Here is a 13015-nt window from a genome sequence, read left to right as displayed (position 1 = left end):
AACACGAACTACGTTGTGTTCAAGGAGTTGCCAAGGCGGAGGCGTCTGGCTGGATTTGTGTAGACTTTAGAACTGGGTTCGGTTTGACAGATTTCACACCTGACGCTTGGTTAGCAACCAACTATTATATGACAGAACGCATCGAATAATTTTTCAATTCCTTGGATATTTTTTTACCAAAAATCACTCTTTTATCGATTATTCATTTATATTTCACATGACCGTATTTAATTTTCTCACCCATATTAATTGAGTGATGTGTGATTACATGTGAAAGATACAACCATATTATAAAATAAACATGTGAAAAGCAAATCAAATTTCACAACAAAATAAAAAGAAATCTACAGTGTAAAAAAATCTCATAATATATACAGTATATATATTTTTTTTCCATTTTTCCAGTGGAATATATAGTAACATAATAAAATGAAATGTTAATGTCCGAAAATGTAGTGGAAATAATAAAAACTTAAAAAAAAAAAACATGAATAATAAAAAAGAAATACTGAAAAAAAATTCAGAAAAACATGAAAAATATAAATAATTATTTAATAAAATTGTTAACAAAAAAAAGAATTCCAAAATGACAAAAAAAAAATTACAAATACAAATGTAAAATATTGTAAACAAATAAAAACCCCTTTCATGGGAAATATAAATAATTAATATAAAAAAAATTAATAAAAAATACATATATAATAATATATATTGATTGAAATGCATACCGACGTGTGAAAAAAAAATCAGAAAAATAACGCAAAAGAAAAATGAATGACGTGAAAAAAATCTGAAGGAAATCAGAAACCATATTTACAACATATTCCAAAAAAAATCTCTGTGACGTGTCTAAAAGGTGTATGAAAGTATAGAAGTGTAGAATTGTAGCGTTGCTCCTGTAGCACTGTAAATATCCGATTAAGTATTAAATGACGTCCACCATCTTGTGTGAAATCCTCCAAACACAGGCCTATTAAATATCCCAAATACTGAATGATGAATTGCTCGGGCTCCTCCACAAATCCCGTGGCGCTGTGTTCCCATGGATGTTGTCCTCGTCGGTAAACAGTCGTGAGCCTGCTCTAAAACACGGGTTGCCATCGCCTCGGCCTTCCCTCGGCTCCGTGGGGACCACACAAAGTGTATTTACACCTCACACTTCTCCATATAAACACTGCTGCTTATTAATTGAGCATCACCAGAGAACAAGTGGTCGTTGTTGCTCCTGGGGTTTGGACACTTCAGACACTTCTTCTGAGGCTTTTTTTCTCCAAGCTTGCTCATTTGAGTAATTCCAGGGGAAGCCTATGTGTCTGTCTATTTCTCTATCAGAGCGTCTGTCAGTCGCGGCTTGCTAGGAATGTCCTCTCTTCCTGATTGTGGGCACTGGAGTTCCAAATTTCTCTGAGCCACCGAGCAGCCATTTATCAAGAGTCTCAGCAGACCCCCTTTTTAAAAAACAATCACTCTCTAAGTAGTGAAGAGGTGCCAGAGCTAATTATAAACAAATGGTGGATGCTCCGGGGACTCGGGGCCAGCTGCGGTGAACACAGGGAGCTGCGGCGAGGAATGGACGAGGGAGGGGGTGAGTGGTGGGGTTTAGTGTTGTGCCAGAGTGTTCTGGATGATGGAGCATTCGATGGGCTGTGAAAGTGGACCTCACACAGGGACAGAGGACTGACAGGTGTTTAGGAGTGCGGCCAAACACCGACAAGAGGACACCAAGTGGAAAAGCGAGCCTAGTCAAACAAAAGAAAAGAGGACGAGTGAAGTGCCAGTGCTACACTGAGTGAGAGAGGAGCGATGGCCACAAAAATTTGAGCTAATATGGTTGGAGAAGCAGAAATAATGAAAAATAGTTTGCTATATATATATATGGAACGTAGCACGCCGGTAAGTCAGGTACTGTTGCAGGTGAGGTGCGGACTTCTGGGGTGCAGTCAGCATTGCCATTCATTCCAAAGGTGTTCATTAGAGTTTGAGCACTAAAGCAGACCATTCAAGATCTTCCACACACTTCCAATGCATGTAAACCATAGTCTTCATGGATCTTGTTTAGTGCACAGGGGCAATGTCATTCTAAAGCAGGTTTGGGTTTCCTAGTTCAAATGAAGGGAATATGTCATGCTAGCACATTCAGAGACCATCCTACACAATTGTGTGCCTCGAATGTTGTGAGAACATTTGGAAGAAGAACAACATATGTCTGGAAAAGTCAGATGTCCCAATACTTTTGTGCAAAATGTGTATGATTGATAGACTAACGTATGCTAATTAATACGCCTAGCATAAAAAAATGCTGATCTAATGTGTGTAAAGCAGCAGGGGATGGAGTTCAGTCAAGTGATCAAGAAATAGGATGCTAACTACATAAAAAGCAGTTATTTTTGCTCAGATTACTACACTTTCCAAGCATTTGTGCTATCAACCCGAGTCCCGCTCCATTCACAGCCCTGTGTGTGCCTGTGTGTGTTACATAAGCTAATGGCACAGAGCGTTTGATGCTTGGGCCCACAGTGTGGGAACAAACCGAGTACAGTGAGCTAGACGTTCTCCAGAGCTAGATAAAGTGCTCCATCTTCTTCCTCCCTAGAAAAAAAAACACCAGCATGTTTAAGTGATATCCAGCACCGCAACTCTGGACCGAAGGCTCACGATTTATTTCGGTGTCCGTGGCCCTGTTATGTTCCTCACGGAATGAGAAATCAAAAGAAGCGAACGTCCCACCAGAGGAAGTGTGGGAGAGTCAAAGTTTTGCCCTTAACTGCACACTGAATGAACCTTGTGGCTCTTTTTTTTCCCCTCCAGAATTCTTTCTCTGCTCTGATGAAATCGACTTGCATCGCCTTCAATGTGTCCCTCCCTGCGGAGAGAACGAGAACAGGGAGGAGACTGGTAGTTCTGCTGAAGGCGTCGGACGAACCCAGGCGTGAATTTATACACACCGACTCAGAGAGTGTGTCATGCGCAGGAATGCGTAGGAGAACGAGCTCCGGGCCTGTGCGAGTATTGTTGTAACCCTGGAGGTTGTGCTTTTCCATCGTGGATCTTGTGTTTGTAATGGTGATGTGAGTGGGTGTGTGTGTGTGTGTGTGTGTGTGTGTGTGTGTGTGTGTGTGTTTTATGAGTGCGTATTGCATTCTGACGTAAGAGCTTGGAAATGTGATATTAGGATCGGTTAAGGAGCCAGACGTCTCCTTCAGGCCTCAGCGTCCTCTTCACCCCAGGAGGAAAGGGTTAAATAAATGTTAGTGTCCCGATAAAAGGTTCTAAACGGGGGCCATCGTTCTTCAAGCTGATGATCATAAGATGCGCTGGTCCTTGTGATTGAAGTGGTGCTATGGTAATAGTCATGAAGTCTGAGACTATTGTCAGGGCTGCCGCTGGGGAAAATTAATCACTGCCCAATCAGATCCCAGAAACGAACCATGCTGAAGCACAGGAGAGACGTCATGTGCACCAGTATTTGCATAAACTTCTTTTTTTTTTCTATTTTCTAGTTTTAGTTTTAAGTTTATCATATATTATAAACAACTTTCACTCTGTACTCAACTTCATTTATGACTTAATAGATGTACTTTTACTCCACTATATTTTAACTGACATTTCGAGACTTTTCGCACCTCTGTTGGAGATTAAAGTCATTAAGGCTCAACACTCCCCTGACTGCATCTGTAGTGCACCTGTGAGCAACTTTTTAGCACCGCTGGCCTCATTTTCAGTCCAAAAAGAGCTCGAATCAATTCCAACAATTTTGAAAAACAGTTTTTATCACCCCTCTCTGTCTGTTCGGAATATTTGCATTTATTTTCTCTCAAATAATCAGTGATGGATGAACTACACAAACCATGTAGTTGAGTTACAGTAGAGATACAGTAGGTAAATTATGACTCCAGTAACAGTAAAAGTGTCCCTTTAAACTTTCACTTAAGTAAAAGTACAAAAGTTTTTGCCTTCAGATGTATTTAAGTATCCAAAGTACTATGATCAACTCAAATGTGACTCTCAGCACACCAGTCTATTAATATAATGATATTAATGAGTCACCGATTGATATCTATCGTGTATTGACCAATTACGTTTTATTCACTCATAAATAAAAAGGATAGACGATTTCGCAAAATGTATTTAAATAAAAAGTAAAATATTCGACTTTGAAGTGTAGTGAAATCAAAGTCTCTCCAAATGGAAATACTCCAGTAACTTTAATTTGACAATTTAATTTAATGTGATTTGTCAGTTGAATGCTAACGTTTTTTCTGCATTGTGACATGATACTGTAACTTTATTCGTTAATTAAAGATTCATTTTTTTGCTTTTCTACTTTGTCGTGTTTCTTTTTTTGTTTGACTTTTGGTTCATTCTGCCTTGTTGTAGAGGCTGTTGTGCTGATTTAGATAATGCAGTGTTGAAGTGTACAATCTGTTTTAGGAAATCAAACCTTACAAATACACCGTTTTTGGCTTTTCAGTAACATGTGTCCGCGAGGACCGGTGCATCTTTGAACCTGAGTTCAATATGAGTCGAGTTCTGTTTAAATCAGATACTCAAAATCTTTTACTCAAGTCACATTGGAATCCATGAATTTGTAATGGAGTTACATATCTACACCTTTACTCAAGTAGGATTTTTACTCTTCACACCTCTGATGTCTCTATTCAATCCTCAGAACATTATCGTCAACATAACTTCCACCCCGAGTCTTTTTTTCGTTCCTACTTTCTTTGTAAAAAAAAAAAAGGGTGGAGCTGGAGGTGAGTTTCAGTTCACAGGTAAAAAGGGTGAAAAACGCTGGTATGCGTTCAGCAAATACGGCGCATTCGAAAAAACAGCTGAAAGCATTTGGAGCGCCGGCGAGAAGCCGCTGTTGATTTAGTGTGATTATGAGAGTGGTGTAGAAACGGGAGGGCGCATGATAAAGTGTGTATCAACCGTCAAGGTCAATTGGCCAGGTGTTTTTTTTTCTCTGGAGAAATACTTGCGGAAACCTTGGATTGTGCCCAAAAACGAGCAAAAAACAGAAACAACGATATTTTGAAGGAAAGTTCAGGAAGTAGGTTCAACCTGGAACTCGGTGGTGTTAGATTTAGGCTTCCTGGAATAAAAAACACTTGCTATTTCTATGGATTTGGTTTTGCAATTGCGTTTCTGATTATATTTATGTTTTTTGGTGTTGTTGCATAGTTGGTGTTGCAGTTTCGGTTTTGGATCATGTGTCTAAGTTTGAAATTGTGTTTCAGAAGTAACCAAGGTGCTTTATACTTGTCACATGTACTTTACAGCACAGTGAAATTCTTTCTTTAAATATCCCAATACCTGTACCTGTACCATAACCATTGAGGGCCTTGCTCAAGGGCCCAAGAGTGGCAGATTGGCGATATTGGGGCCTTCTGATCAGTAATGCAGAGCTTAGTAGTGATGGGTCATTTATGAACGATTCATTAATGTTGAACGAGTCTTTAATGTGACTCAGAAGATCGAGTCGTCTCAAAGAATGATTCTTCATTTTTTTTTGCAAAATCTCCATAAGTTGTGTACAGGATACAGAATCGAGTAGTTCACCTCTCGAATCTTCTAGTCTGAGTTTTTTATTCAAGTGACTCCCATAGACGCTACACAATGCGATAGATCAGGGTTTTTTGGTCCGAATCTTGACAATTAATTTCACAGTAAATATGGGGGTCACATGAAAAAAGAACTAACAACACGAACCATTTCATCAGTTTATCATCATTTGTCTTGATCTGCATTGTCATATTTTCATTATTGGAACTCAAAGTTGGTGTATGTACACGTGTTGGGGGAATCTGCTGGTTGAAAATGTAACATTTTCTTTTATTTCTGATCAAAGGAACAAAATGAAGTAAATGAATAAAAAGAAAAAAAAGATTCCTTCGTTTTGATGAACAAGATTCAAAGAACCGAGTCACTAAAATGATCCAATCTTGTCATCACTAAAGCCTATTGTATGATCACTAAAGCTGTCTGATGTGCATGTTTCATGTTTCTAATTGTGACATTCTTTATGGTTTTGAGGATCAGCTTTGGTTTTGTTCTCTGCTGTTTCTGACTTCGTTCGATTCTGTCGTACTTGCATGTCGCCGTACTTACCTTTGAAATCCCCTGCAGCATGCAGAAGTCATAATGCTTGACATGAATATGACTCAAACTCCATTTCCCATCAGACACTGCAGCCTTTAAACATGGCCACCCTGAGTTCCAACAACTCCAGCACTGATCACTCGCACCTGTTTCCGATTACACACAGTTTAAAACAACCCTCATCACTATATACACTGTATTATCTTAGGTATTCTTGAATATACCATGTACATATATCTCATATATTGTACACTCATATATTCCACATATACAGGCATGTGAAAAAGAAAGTACACCCTATATATATATATATATATATATATGTATATAAAGACGTGTATATAATTAATTATTACTGTTCTTTGAAGCTTAACAGCTTCTGTACATATTTTTGTCCCAGAGATTTTTATTTATTTGTTTGTTTGTTGTACACATATTTACATATTTGCTGCACTTTCTTTAGTTGCACAACTGCATTTTGTTGTGAGTGCCTGTAATTTGTGCAATAACAATAATGTTGTATCTAATCTAATCTAATCTAATTGATTTTGCCGTTTCCATGCCTTTGTTCTGTTTTGTTCTCCCAGTTTTTTTTTCTTTATGCTTTCACATTCTCATTATTGTTTTGTTGAATTTTTGTTGTTTCTAGATCAGACCCGCACTTGTTTTACGTGAATGATATTGGATTATGGACGGTGGATTGGATCGTCCTAATCTGCATTTGCATCCCACATCTTCAAAAACTGCACATAATCGTCAGTCAAAAAGGGCTTCTGCCCACTTCCATTTTCTAAACACATCATCAGAGTCTGCTTTTCCTTCTCAGTAAGCACAATAAAAATGCATGCTGGCAGAGAGGAAGGCTGGACGACCATGACCTTGAGCACGTACATCGTGACTCGGCCCTCGTCCGTGCCCACGGCAGCCGCTGTTCCTTTCAAAAATTCCCACATTCTCCTTTAGTGCACAGGAAAAAATGACAGAGCTCATTTCCCTGGGCGATGAAACGTTGTTGATCTCCGCATTAACGTGCCCTGATGGGATCTCAGGCATGCTGAAAACGGAGAACTATTTCAAGCCGTTTCCTGCTTTTTAAAAAGCGTTCAGGCAGATTAGCTTAATTGAAGAGGGCAAAGCAGGAAGTTTTAAAGTCACATCGGTAATTAATAGGTCTCTTGGCTGAGAGGTGTGTGTGTTTGTTTGCATGGATTCAGGAAAGCATTGGAAGGAATATATGAAAACAGGGTGAATCCTGCACGTAATAGGAGAACATCTGAACATCTGAGTCTAGTCTCTGAGTCATGTGGAAATGGTGGATCAGTGGTTAGGTTACAATAAATTGCTATGTTTTGATAAAATATTGTACTGAAACTTGTTACATATTAATGTATGACAGTATTATACCCCGTACTGATCACTATTCTTTAAGACTCCTTCTTTAAGATTCTTACCATATTTTCAAGTTACGCAACTTAATTTTTTTTTTTACAAAAAACTATACATTTATAAAAAATTTGAGGGATTTAGAATAAAATTCTATAAAATCTGCACAAAGCATGCCTTATTAGCATTGAGGACATTATGGATATTCGCAGTATATCATTTAAGTATGGTTTTACTTTCAAAATAAACGTCAATCAATTTCAATGGAAAAAAAAGAACTTCTTTCATGGATCTTTAGGAAATTAGGATGATACAACTCCCTAGAAATCTGGAGCATCTGGAAATCTAGAAACACCTGGAAGACTTGACATATTCATTTGCATGTTCCTTTTTCAAAACATTTTAACGATTACAGATTGCAGATCCGTAAACGTAATCTCATAAGCGTCACGAGAGCTGACGCTCTCCGTGCATGTTTCCCTTATGGAATCTTTACCAAGTTTCGTTCTTTGGCTGAGCTGAAGTGCTTACACTACTTATCAGCGTATTATGTTCTCCCAGCGGCCCGCTGATGGAGGAAGATTGATGGGGAAGTCCCTAAACACCACAGGCGCACACTATCATACAGTGTAATAGCTTATGGAGCAAAAAATAGCCTCAGCGCCTCGGATCCTCATGCCGTATTTGTAGTCGTCATGACGGAAAGCACGATTAGGAAAGCGAGATAGAAATGCGTATTTGTGGTGTGAATGCACACAAGGCAAATACACTGTATGGACAAACGTTTGTGGACACATAACCACAGAATTTGATTCTTTTTGAACATCCAATTCCACATTAAGTCTCTTCTGGAAATGTAGGATTTTAGAGTGTGCTTCTGGAGATTTGTGTGAGGTTCATTCAGCCACAAGGGTGGTAGTAAAGTCAGGTACTGATGTAGGTGAGTTGAGGAGGTCTGGTGTGCAGTCAGTGTTTCAATTCATCCCAAAGATGTTTATTAGGGTTTAAGCTCTATAGCAGGCCACTGAAGATCTTCTAAAGCATGTTTTCATGGAGCTGGCTTTATGCACAGGAGCATTGTCAACGCAGGAACAGGTTTTGAGTCTCGACGTTCAAGACAAGGGGACATCTCCTGCTACCGCATAGACGACGTCCTATACAATTGTGTGTGTTCAAGTTTGTAGTAACAGTTTGGAAGAAGAACCACATATGGCCGGAAAAGTCAGGTGTCCCAGACATATAAAAAAATCTGAATATTTCAATACTGCATATTATTTAGTAAGAGAGGAGTGCAGTGGTGCACATTAACATAGTAAATATCATTTGTATCTGTACTTTAATGAAGGATTTCCATTTAGGGAGACTTTTACTTTAACTTCACTACAATTTCAAGTCAAATATCTTTTTACTCAACTACATTTTGTGAAATCAGTCGTTCCTTTTTAACTAGCAAGTTGTTACTGTGTTCGTTATTGATAATCGGAGTACTGTATACAATATTTTTAATGTCTTCTTCTACTTCTTCTTTTGGCTTCTTCCATTAGGGGGCGCCACAGCAGATCATCCGTCTTCACACCCCCCCTGTCCGCTGCATCTGTCTCTTTCACACCAACTACCTGCATGTCTTCCCTCACCACATCCATAAACCTCCTCCTTGGTCTTCCTCTGGACAGGACAGGTTTGTTCGTATCCGCGAAATTTCGTAAAGTGAATGTTCGTAAAGTGGGGCGCGTCTGTACATTTAAAGGCAAATACTCAAGGCAAAGTTTAAAGGGACACTTTTACTGGAGTAATATTTTACAGAGAGCCTCTCTAATTTAACTGAAGTACAGGGTTTGTGTACTTTGTCCGCCACTGGAGGAGTGTATCTCATAACCAAAATGATTCCCTAAAATCATTCGACAAAACCACAAATTCGACAAACCGACAAACACAGAGAATGATTTAGTGCATGGCTGTAACTGATACTGATTTGCTTGCTTTTTGGTGACTCATTTGAAAAGAAATATCTAAATTGCTCAGAATGAGCACAAACGAAACATGCCAGGAACAAATTATCTTCAAAAATGTTTTTCTTTCTAATTTGTGATTCAACATCAGAAGAAGTATGACATATAAATTGACATACGGTAATGTTTGTTTTTTTTTTTTACATCATTTATCCAGAAGTGTAAAAGTATACAACATGATATATTCAAATCAGCTCTGGGAATGCAGGCAGGATGTCCTAATTGTGCTTTATGCCTCCAAAATGAGCCATTTATAGATAATTCATAATCCCGAACAGTCGATTCGGACGTGTGCGTAAAGCATGTTTCAGAATCTGGCTCATTGACATGAAGGTAAATGATTTAAACAGGGGTTTCTACAAGTTCAGAAATTGCATTGTTTTGAAAAGGCCTTAGCTCTGACAGAAATACGCCGGAAAGTATTGCATTTGGCGGTGAGCACAGTTTCCCATAAACCGCTCTGTTGAACTCAGCTCTGAGCTTCTTGGATGCGAGCTGACTGTTGAGCTAGTGGGAGAGGGGAGATTGCTGTGACCTTGCTCTGAACCCCTGCGCAAACTTGGATTACGTCTGGAGCAGTTGGAGACAAAAAAAAAACTTAAATGAACTTAGTGATTTAGTGAGGCGGCTCAGAGACGAGTTTTTTTTTTCAGTAATAATGGTGGGAGGGAAAATGAAACTGGGAAGTTAATGGTTGGATTGTGCAGAAACACAAAAACACACCTTGTTACAAAACGCTGGCCTTTAACTAGAATTTTACAAAATTGCAGTTCGTCCTAGTTGATTTTAGATAATGCATCTTTTCTGACAAACTTGACATACAAAATATGGACAAAAGTTCTGGGACACATGACTTTTCCAAACATTTCTGTTGCTTCTACCAAACTGTTACCACAAAGTCGAGGCACACAATTGTTTAAAATATCTTTGGATGCTGTAGCTTGAACTAGGAGACCCAAACCTTTTCCAGCATGACAATGTTCACCAACCTCCATGAAGATATGCTTTACATGGGTTTGGTGTGTGGAAGATCTTGAGTGGCCTTCTAACACGCTCTGACCTCAATCCTATTGGGATGAATTGGACTTGACTAACATCAATATGGCTGAATGAAATCTCCACAAATCTCAAAAAGCACACTCCAAAATCTAGTGGAACAATCGTCCCAGAAGAATGGAGGTGATTCTAAAAGCAAATGATTACATTTGGAATGGGATGTTCAAAAAGAAGCAAAGGTGTTGACAAACTTTTGTCCATGTAGTGTATGAAAGAAAATCTTGGATATTTTGACTGTTCAAGCAGGTTCAACCTTGTGAAAGATGAACTGTGGTGATGTTTCTGCAGCAGTATCCAGACCAAATTTTTCATTTTCTTTAATGGCCCAAATTACAATTTATAGGTGTGTAAAAAAACATTTTAAGCAGATGTCTCTCATCCAGAGCGACGTAAAAAAGTGCTTTGAAGTCTAGGTTGAAAACTTAGGATACCATCAGCCTAAACACTGTTGAGATTAATTAAAGCACACTTTTTTATACATAAGGACATAAAACAAACATGGGAGTCTCGAAATAATATTTTTCAAAATTCTATTCAGTTTAGTCAAACATTAAAACAGTAGAATGCTAAGGGGAAGCTAACGTTATTATCTTGAAATCCAGAGAATACTAAACCATGCTAATGACCCAAAATGAGTCAATGTAGAATCTGAATCATGAGGTTACTGGAACAAAACTAAATGTCATATTAAAAAAAGAAAAGGTTCTTGAGCAGAAAGGACATCACTTTTACAGCTGAATCATCTCTGTCAGTGTTTTTTTTTTTTTTTGCACTGAGACGTACCTGAGGGAATCTAGGAATGCTAGGAATGCTAATATGCACAGCATACGCTATCTCTATCAAGAAAAGATAGCAGGAATTTTTATACACTTGCTGCACTATTGTCTCAAACACACACAGGTTCAGGCAGAGGTGGACAAAGTAGTGAGATATTATATTCAAGTAAAAATAGAGATAAGAACATTTACTCACTGAAAGGTGAAAGTCATTTTCATCACTTTGCTAAAACCATCTCTCAGGCTTTTAGTATTGACCATTGAACTGCCTAGCATAAAATGTTAGCTTACTGGAATCAGTGCTAGTCTAGCCTAGCATTAGCAAAACAAACTTCCAAAAACAAAACGAACAAAAAACAAACTTAGCTTAGTTAAATATGTAAAAAAAAGTTAGCCATGTTAACAAATTTGCACTAATGTACCTAAATATGCAACTCCCTGAAAACACTGCGGTCTTAAAACGTGAGATCATTTTAATTTGATTCAGTTCTCCTTACTGACGTGATGTGATGTCACCCAGACCCTGTCCCTCCTTTCTGACTGTGTGAGTGAGGGGAACTTCTCTGGGTGGTGGTTGTGCACTCCGAGTCCCGACCACGTTCTTTCACCGTGACATGATATAATAAAGACGCCTCATGACGCCCCCACCGCCCCGGCAGGATGCCCATCTAAGGCTGCCCATGTCTCCTAAATCCGCCACTGCGAAGCAGCAATCAGAACAAGTTTAAAACAGAGCGTGCGCTCTACGCCGATTGGTGGCTTACTATGTGATTGACCAATTAAGTTTTTATCAACTAATAAATAAAAAAGAACGAATGATTTTGCGAAATGTAGTTAAAAAAAACCTTTCATATTTTACTTTGAAATGTAGTGACTTTTCCAGACATTTTTGGTTCTTTGCCAACTGTTAGCTAGCATGAGATAGCATGAATTGTTCCCCTCACTTGAACTAGGAAACCCAAACCTTTATGACCAGTGCATGACAATGCCCCTGTGCACAAAGCCAGCTCCATTAAGATGTGTTTTACATGCGTTGGAATTGTGTAGAAGATCTGCTTCAGAGATCTGACCTCAAATCCATCAAGGGTTACACCTACATCAGTATCTGACTTTAACACCCTTGTGGCTGAATGAGGACAAATCTCCACGAAATCTAGTGGAACATCTTCCCAGAAGAGTGGAGGTGATTCTAACAAGAGACGGGGACTAAATGTAAAATTAGAGGTTCAAAAAGCACATGTTTTGAGTGTCCGTAAACGTTTAATCCATATAATGTATAACAATTACTCAAGTATCCTTCAAACCAACTTCCAAGTCCAAAGGACCAAAACAAGCTGGAAATCCAAAAAAGGGTGGAAAATTCCGGCGTGCTAATTTTGCTACGGCGCCCTGATAACAAGTGAAACCGCTTCAAGACCCCGACGGCCTCATTCCCGTTCTCATTTATTATCCTCACCTGGACATTGAAAGAACTTCTGTTTTTGTTAGTGGAACTTATCAGCTCTCAGGGGAGTTCTCTTCCTCCTTCACATCTGAACTTTTCCTCAGGGTTATTGCGCACAAAAAGAAAAAACTCACACAAACACAGACATACACTATAGACAAAGTCTTCGGAAAAAGGAAAACAGAGCTCTCAGTAACGTGGATGTCATGCACCCCGTATCATTTCTTAAGCCCACGATGGAGCCA

The 13015-nt window shown here is 38.8% G+C and overlaps 1 long non-coding RNA gene across 1 annotated transcript; it reads right to left on the bottom strand.

The window, feature by feature from the left end:
• Window positions 1-746: 746 nt before the first annotated feature.
• LOC124402786 lies at window positions 747-13015 on the bottom strand. The gene is made up of 3 exons (XR_006928786.1): window positions 12783-13015; window positions 6112-6248; window positions 747-3431 (listed from the first exon to the last, which is right to left on the bottom strand). It is a non-coding gene; the product is annotated as an uncharacterized LOC124402786 (long non-coding RNA).

The sequence above is a fragment of the Silurus meridionalis genome, chromosome 20, assembly GCF_014805685.1.
Source record: "Silurus meridionalis isolate SWU-2019-XX chromosome 20, ASM1480568v1, whole genome shotgun sequence".
NCBI classification, from domain to species: domain Eukaryota; kingdom Metazoa; phylum Chordata; class Actinopteri; order Siluriformes; family Siluridae; genus Silurus; species Silurus meridionalis.
This window is presented reverse-complemented; position numbering and strand designations above follow the sequence as displayed.